Here is an 8,385-nt window from a genome sequence, read left to right as displayed (position 1 = left end):
TCATGAAATGTGACATCCCCAACTAAATCAACACGGAGCAGAACTCTTCCTTTGGGGAAGATGATCTCCTGATTTTGGAACCACCAATTGTTCTAGAAGATAAGCCAGTTTCTCAGACCTCACACAAAGACTTGAATTGAGAAATGTGCTTTGTCAAGTGTCTTTCTGAAGATGTGAAGTCTGTCTTTGTATGGCAGGAATTCCCCATTCACAAAATTGTATGTGTTTGTGTCTGAGAGAGAGAAATGGAGACAGACAGAAAGATGGAGACAGAAGAGTGCCCCTTCAGAAGAGAGCTATTTAAGGTGAGTTTTTGTGCCTTTAAAAACATTTGGGGTTTTGGGGGGAACAAAGTATTTACACTTTCTCATTCTCCTAGTTGGAAATCTTGGCCCTATACTCAGTGTTAGCGGCCTTGAACGGGGGTTGGAACGGTGTGTTTCATCTGGTGCTGCCACTTCCACGCTCTGCCTTTAGCACGTTGCTTTGCCTGTCAGGGCTGCCACCCTTTTAACTGTAAGGTGAGGAGTCTGGAGTAGGTGATCCATCCCAGCTCTGCTGTTTTGCAAATTTCTGATTTCATATTCGAATGAGGCTGGGATACACCCAGAGCAGTATAAACCAGGCCCTACCTCCTGCCTATTGCTGGGGCATCCCTCAGGTCTGTGCCTTCTACTCAACCCTTTATTGAGCCCAGCTTTTGTCAGGAACCGAAGTACCTACCGAGATGGCAGGGGACGTCTCTCGTGGTCACGGTGGCCATCATTTCTATTGGTTGTGCTGAAACAGCTCTTCTGAGATCCCCCGGCCACCCTTGCTCAAACCTGAGGACAACACTGTCGTTTCTTTCCTAGGAGGAAGATCAATGCATGGTGTACATTATGACAATCTTGTGCCCAGGAATGCACGGGAAGTTCTCAGCTGAGTGAGGGGAGATGCCTCTGTGTCCCTGTGTCCCTGTATCTCTATCTGCTCACAGTGCCCTGCCACCGACTACTTAGCAAGAAAAGTGCTATTCACTATGATGTGTGTTTTGCAGACGTGTAGGTGATAGTCGTGTGGCTCCTGTGTGGGCTTTGAGCTGGGATGTTGAAGAGCTTATAAATATCTCATCAACATGTATTTGAGGTGGCCTGGTGCCACACAGACTTGATTTATAAAGGCGTCAAGCCTGTACACTGGTTTGGAAACAACTTGGTTTTGATCAGTTCCACTGCATGCATGACTCGCTGCTAATCTCTGGGTGTTTTTTTCATTTTAGATTTGTTCACCCAGTGTCTTGCTTATGCTGAGAAATACTTTTATTTCACAAGAATATTCTCTGATTCTTTGTTTTCACACATCAAGTTTTTTAATTCCTTTAAAAATTGTTCTGTGTTTATAATGCCTCCTTATTTCTATCATCTCTAGGTTCCCAGTGGCCTGAGCCATTCATCAAATTTTATGTAGGAACCATTCCACCAAAAGAAATCCCCTCGTCATAATACCTTTTGAGGAAAATATTATTCTTTAAGACTCTAACACTAAATCGTAGAACAAGCATGGAACATTTCTTGTAGTTAATACATGTTCATGCAAAAAGAAACTTGACATTTTCATTGAAGAATGTTGATTTTAATAACTTTTACTAATGTGAATATTATTATTCGTAATTTAAGTAACAAAATAAAACCACAGTTATTTATTATTAAGATTGAAAACTATTTACACAGTCTCTCAATTAGAAGACTGAAGTGTATTTAAAAGATGGAAAAATACCCATGATGACACCATCTTTTTTATTAACTAAATATCAAGAACTGTGCAGGGTTAAGATTTGACCACCTGCAAGCTGCCAAGTTAGCATGAGGTAGTTTGTGGATGCTGCCAGAAGACAGGACACTCCCCCAGGATCAGAGACAAAGAACTTCCTGCCAGCAGAGCAGGCAGCCTGTGGTTCATGTCCATGTTGGTTCCTGAGTTCCTTTCCTATTGCTGTTGTAACAAAGGACCACAGACTCAGTGGCTTAAAGTAACACACATCCATTTTCTCAGTGTTCTAGGGTGCAGAAGTGCGAAGTCAATGTCAGTGGGCTAAAACCAACGTGTGGCCAAGGCTCCGTTCCACACCGAGGCTCTTGGGAGGGATTCATCTTCCTACCTTTCCCAGCTTGCAGAGGTGCTCACACTCCTTGGCCCAGGGCCCTGTGTCACTGTGACTTCTGCTTTCACTTCACATCTCTGTCTCTGACCAATCTGCCTGTCTCCTCTAAGGACCTCCGTGATGACGTTTGCTTTCCCACAGTGATCTGCCATCCCAAGGTCCTTGACAGTCACACCTGCAGAGTCCCTTTTGCCATGCACAGTGACATATTCCCAGGTACTAGGTATCAGACCGTGGACATATTGGGGGCCATTATTCTACCAAGTTGTTCTTTTTGCCCCAATGGTTCTTGTCCATCCCACATGCAAAATGCATCCACCTCATCCCAACACCCTCCAGAGTCTCATTTACTACAACATCAATTCAAAGTCCAACATGAAGTCTAACTATTATCAGCTCAAAAGCCTAAATATTTTCATCCTCATCACCTAAATCAGGCGTGATTGAGACCCTGGGTGTGATCTTCTCTGCTCAAAATCCTGCAATGGCTTCTCATTTCACTCAGTGAAGAAGCTAGAGTCCTTATGGTGACCTTACAGCTTTCCTCCCCCTCCCCAAGCTGAGCTCATCTCCGGTTTTCTCCATGGCTCACTCCACTCCAGCCACACTGGCCTCCCTGCTGGCTCTTGGGGACATCAGACATGCACCCACAGGCCTGTTGCCCTGGCCGGTCTCTGTCAAAGTCATATGCTGAACCCCCAGGACTACAGAACATGACACCATTTGGTAATAGGGTTGTTGCAGATGTAATTGGTTAAGAAGAGGTCATTAGGGTGGGCCCTAATCCAGTATGACTTGTGTCCTGATAAAAAGGGGCAATGTGGGCACAGACACGTGTACATGGGAGATGACGTGATGAGATGTGGAGAGAAGACGGTCGTCTCCAAGCCAAGGAGAGAGGCCTGGACCAGCCTCTCCCTCCCAGCCCTCAGGATGAACCAGCCCTGCTGACACCCTGCCTGCAGACTCCCCGCCCCCAGGGCTGTGAGACAGTGAGCCTCTGTGGTTCCCGTCACCCAGTGTGCGGTGCTATGTTAGAGGTAGCTCAGCAACTAGCACCCCCTTCTGAAGGTCTTCAGTAAGGCCAGCTCTGGCCATCTCATTTTAAATTGGAAACTGCCTTCCCCTTGTCTCTGCCCCAGAAACTGCCTCTCCCTGATCATATTATTTCTATCACCTTCTAGAATACCATATATTTCACATGACTGTCACGACTGTAGTTTATATTCTGCTCTTCCTCACTCCTACAGGGACAAGGATCCTTATTTGTTCACTGACGGTCCTCAGGTGTCTTGGCCAGTACTCGTGGCACAGCATCAATACAAATTGGCCACATGCAGGGAGGGATGATTCCTTACATTCACAGAGGAGTGAACGAAGATTCCGGGGGACTGAGTGTTTCGCTCAGGCACAGAGCTGGTAAGTGTCAGGCCAAGGTGGGTTTCAGGTACCTATGAACCTGAGGGAGGCTTGAGTGATTACCTTTCCATTGATTACTATTTCTCAGGTGTCTCTTTTTCTGGCTCTAACTTTTGACCTCTTTCTGTTATTTTTCTAAGCTTTCAACCAGTTTTAAATTTCAATTATGCTTTGTCTCAGGTAAATGAAATCTGCAAATTTTTTAACTCATTATTTGTTTCATCTAAATACATTGTGATTTGTGATAATGTCTTATTTCTGGCATCTTGTTTTGTGATTTCTATTTGCTTTGCTCTGCTTTTCTCCTGCCTGTTATATATCTTGCAGTCATGGTTAAGGGCAAGGCGTCTAGACACTGCCTATCTGGGATTGATTCCCTCACTTGCTAACCATGTAACCAGGATATTTAATCACTTTGAAACTCAATTTCTTCATATACAAAAAGTGGTACTATACACCTCAAAGACTGTGAGCATTTAGTGATAAAATATATGAAGAACTTAGAATAGTGACCGGCCTATTTTGCATTCTTCATTTTGACTTCTGTATTTTCATTCTCTTTTAAACAATTACATTAGAGATTACTGTTGAATTTTTATGAACACCCTAGATATTGAAGATTAAAATGTTACTTAACTCATACATTGAATTTTATATACCAAATGATATCTGTATTTTGTTTCCATAAGTTCTGTATAGTTCTTAAAAAAAATTGATCTGTTTTCTTTTTCATGATGTCCTTATTGTTCACTATGTTATATAAGATTCATTTTATCTTTTTTAAAATTTTTTATTGATTTATAAACATTTTACAATGTTGTGTCAAATTCCAGTGTTCAGCACAATTTTTCAGTCATTCATGGACATATACACAATCATTGTCACTTTTTTTCTCTGTGATTTATCATAATATTTTGTGTATATTTCCCTGTGCTATACAGTGTAATCTTGTTTATCCATTCTACAATTTTAAAATCCCAGTCCATCCCTTCCCACCCTCCACCACCCTGGTAACCACAAGTCTGTATTCTCTTTCTGTGAGTCTATTTCTGTCCTGTATTTATGCTTTGTTTTTGTTTGTTTTTGTTTTTGTTTTTTAGATTCCACATATGAGCGATCTCATATGGTATTTTTATTTCTCTTTCTGGCTTACTTCACTTAGAATGACGTTCTTCAGGAGCATCCATGTTGCTGCAAATGGCATTATGTTGTCGGTTTTTATGGATGAAAAGAAATCCATTGTATAAATATACCACATCTTCTTTATCCAGTCACCTGTTGATGGACATTTAGGCTGTTTCCATGTTTTGGCTATTATGAATAGTGCTGCTATGAATATTGGGGTGCAGGTGTCATCCTGAAGGAGATTTCCTTGTGGATACAAGCCCAGGAGTGGGATTCCTGGATCATATGATAAGTCTATTCCTAGTCTTTTGAGGAATCTCCACACTGTTTTCCATAGTGGCTGCACCAAACTGCATTCCCACCAGCAGTGTAGGAGGATTTCCCTTTCTCCACAGCCTCTCCAGCATTTGTCATTTTTGGATTTTTGAATGACGGCCATTCTGACTGGTGTGAGGTGATACCTCATTGCAGTTTTGATTTGCATTTCTCTGATAATTAGTGATATTGAACATTTTTTCATGTGCTTTTTGATCATTTCTATGTCTTCCTTGGAGAATTGCTTGTTTAGGTCTTCTGCTCATTTTTGGATTGGGTTGTTTAATTTTTCTTATTGAGTCGTATGAGCTGCTTATATATTCTGGAGATCAAGCCTTTGTCGGTTTCACTTGCAAAAATTTTCTCCCATTCCGTAGGTATTCTTCTTGTTTTACTTCTGGTTTCCTTTGCTCTGCAGAAGCTTGTAAGTTTCATTAGGTCCCATTTGTTTATTCTTGCTTTTATTTCTTCTAGGAGAAAATTTTTGAAATGTATGTCAGATAATGTTTTGCCTATGTTTTCCTCTAGGAGGTTTATTGTATCTTGTCTTATGTTTAAGTTTTTTATCCATTTTGTGTTGATTTTTGTATATGGTGTAAGGGAGTGTTCTAGCTTCATTGTTTTACATGCTGCTGTCCAGTTTTCCCAACACCATTTGCTGAAGAGACTGTCTTTATTCCATTGTATATTCTTGCCTCCTTTGTTGAAGATGAGTTGACCAAAAGTAAGTGGGTTCATTTCTGGGCTTTCTATTCTGTTCCATTGGTCTATATGTCTGTTTTGGTACCAATACCATGCTGTCTTGATGACTATAGCTGTATAGTATTTCTGAAGCCTGGGAGAGTTATTCCTCCAGCCTCTTTCTTTCTCTTCAGTAATGCTTTGCAATTCTAGGTCTTTGATGGTTCCATAATTTTTATTATGATTTGTTCTAGTTCTGTGAAATATGTCCTGGGTATTTGGATAGGGATTGCATTAAATCTGTAGATTGCCTTGGGCAGTGTGACCATTTTAAAAATATTGATTCTTTCAATCGAAGAGCATGAAATATCTTTCCATTTTTTAAAGTCTTCTTTAATTTCCTTCATCAATGGTTTATAGTTTTCTGTGTATAATATTTCACCTCCTTGGTTAGATTTATTCCCAGATATTTTATTACTTTGGGTGCTATTTTAAAGGGGATTGTTTCTTTACTTTCTTTTTCTGTTGATTTATCGTTAGTGTAAAGAAATGCAACTGATTTTTGAACGTTAATTTTGTAATCAGCTACTTTGCTGAATTCTTCAATCAGCTCTGGAAGCTTTTTGGTGTACCTTTTAGGGTTTTCTATATATAGTAACATGTCATCAGCATTTAATGACAGTTTTACCTCTTCTTTTCCAATTTGGATCCCTTTTATTTTTTCTCTTGCCTGATTGCTGTGGCTAGGACTTCCAGGACTATGTTGAATTGGAGTGGTGATAGTGGGCATCCTTGTCTTGTCCCAGATTTTAGTGGGAAGTTTTTGTGTTTTTCACCGCTGAGTACTATGCTGGCTGTAGGTTTGTCATATATAGCTTTTATTATGTTGAGATATGTTCCCTCTATACCCACTTTGGCGAGAGTTTTTATTATAAATGGATGTTGAATTTTATCAAATTCTTTTTCTGCATCGATTGAGATGATCATGTGTTTTCTGTCCTTTCTCTTGTTGATATGATGTATTACATTGATTGATTTCCGTATGTTCAACCAGCCTTGTGTCCTTGGGATGAACCCCACTTGGTCATGATGTATAATATTTTTTATGTGTTGTTGGGTTCTATTTGCTAAAGTTTTGGTGAGGATTTTGGCGTCTATGTTCATCAGTGATATTGGCCTATAATTCCCTTTTTTTGTAGTGCCTTTGCCTGGTTTTGGTATCAGGGTGATGGTGGCTTCATAGAATGAGTTTGGGAGTATTCCCTCCTTTTCAATTGTCTGGAAGAGTTTGAGAAAGACTGGTATGAGTTCTTCTTTGTATGTTTGGTAGAATTCCCCAGTGAAGCCATCCGGTCCTGGACTTTTATTTGTAGTGAGGTTTTTAATTGCTATAACTATTTCTTTCTAGTGATCGGATTGTTCAACTGTTCAGTTTCTTCTTGATTCAATTTTGTTGGACAGTAGATTTCCAGAAACTTGTCCACCTCCTCTAGGTTATCCAGTTTGTTTCCATGTAGTTTTTCATAATATTCTCGTATGATATTCTGTATTTCTATTTTGTTTGTTGTAATTTCTGCATTTTCCTTTCTTATTTTGCTAATTTGTGCTCTCTCTTTTTTCTTCTTTGTGAGTTTGGCCAGAGGTTTGTCGATTTTATTTACTTTTTCAAAAAACCAGCTTTTGATTTGGTTGATTTTTTTCTATGGTCTTGTTAATCTCTATTGTATTTAATTCCTCTCTCATCTTAATTATTTCCTTCCTTCTGCTGCTTTTTGGGCTTTTTGTTCTTCTTTTTCTAATTGATTCAGTTGGTGGGTTAACTTCTTTATTTGAGATTGTTCTTCTTTTTTGAGGAAGGCCTGTATCGCTATAAACTTCCATCTTATCACTACCTTTGCTGTGTCCCATAGGTTTTTAGTGGTTGTGCTTTCATTATCATTTGTTTCAAGGTATTTCTTAATTTCAGCTTTGATTTCCTCATTGATCCATTGTTTTTTTCAATAACATATTGTTCAATCTCCATGCTTTCCTTTTTTTCCCCTTTGTTTCACCGTTGTTGATTTCTAGTTTCATGGCATTGTGGTCAGTAAAGATGCTTGAGATAACTTCTATCTTCTTAAAATTGTTCAGGTTTCTTTTGTGCCCAAGTACATGGTCGATCCTGGAAAATGTTCCATGTGCGCTTGAAAAGAATTTATATCCTATTTTGGGGGTGTAATGCTCTGAAAATATCCACCAAATCTAGTTTTTCTATTGTAGTATTTAATTTCTCTGTTGCCTTGTTTATTTTCTGTCTGGAAGATCTGTCTAGTGATGTTAATGCAGTGTTAAAATCTCCAACTATGATTGTATCCCCATTAATATCCCCCTTTATCTCTGTTAGTAATTCTTGTATGTACTTAGGTGTTCCTATATTGGGTGAATATATATTAACGAGAGTAATATCTTCATCTTGTATCACTCCTTTAATCAATATAAAATGTCCTTCTTTATCTTTCTTTATGGCCTTTGTTTTAAAGTCTGTTTTGTCTGAAATCAGTATTGAAATACCTTCTATTTTGGCTTTTCCATGTGCATGGAATATCCTTTTCCATCCTTTCGCTCTCAATCTATATGTTTCCTTCTCCCTAAAGTGGGTCTCTTTTATGCAGCATATTGAAGGTTCTTGCTTTATTATCCAGTCTGCCACTCTATGTCTTTTG

General features: G+C 39.3%; 1 protein-coding gene across 10 annotated transcripts in view; it reads left to right on the top strand.

Annotated features, from left to right (window-relative positions):
• The first annotated feature begins 31 nt into the window (after window positions 1-31).
• LOC140692796 (trafficking protein particle complex subunit 9-like) overlaps window positions 32-8,385 on the top strand; it is a 99,711-nt gene continuing 91,357 nt past the window's right edge. For 9 of the 10 annotated variants that reach the window (XR_012068377.1, XR_012068381.1, XR_012068379.1 and 6 more), the window contains exons 1-2: window positions 32-305; window positions 3,394-3,562. The gene's annotated coding sequence lies outside the window, so the exon portion shown is untranslated. Of the gene's footprint in view, window positions 306-854; window positions 1,044-2,034; window positions 2,159-3,393; window positions 3,563-8,385 lie in introns of all 10 variants that reach the window. The other variant, XM_072957060.1, reaches the window with a different exon arrangement.

The sequence above is a fragment of the Vicugna pacos genome, unplaced genomic scaffold (assembly GCF_048564905.1).
Source record: "Vicugna pacos unplaced genomic scaffold, VicPac4 scaffold_17, whole genome shotgun sequence".
Classification (NCBI taxonomy): Eukaryota; Metazoa; Chordata; class Mammalia; order Artiodactyla; family Camelidae; genus Vicugna; species Vicugna pacos.
The sequence above is the reverse complement of the archived record's forward strand: the minus strand, read 5'-3'. Positions and strand labels throughout refer to the sequence as shown.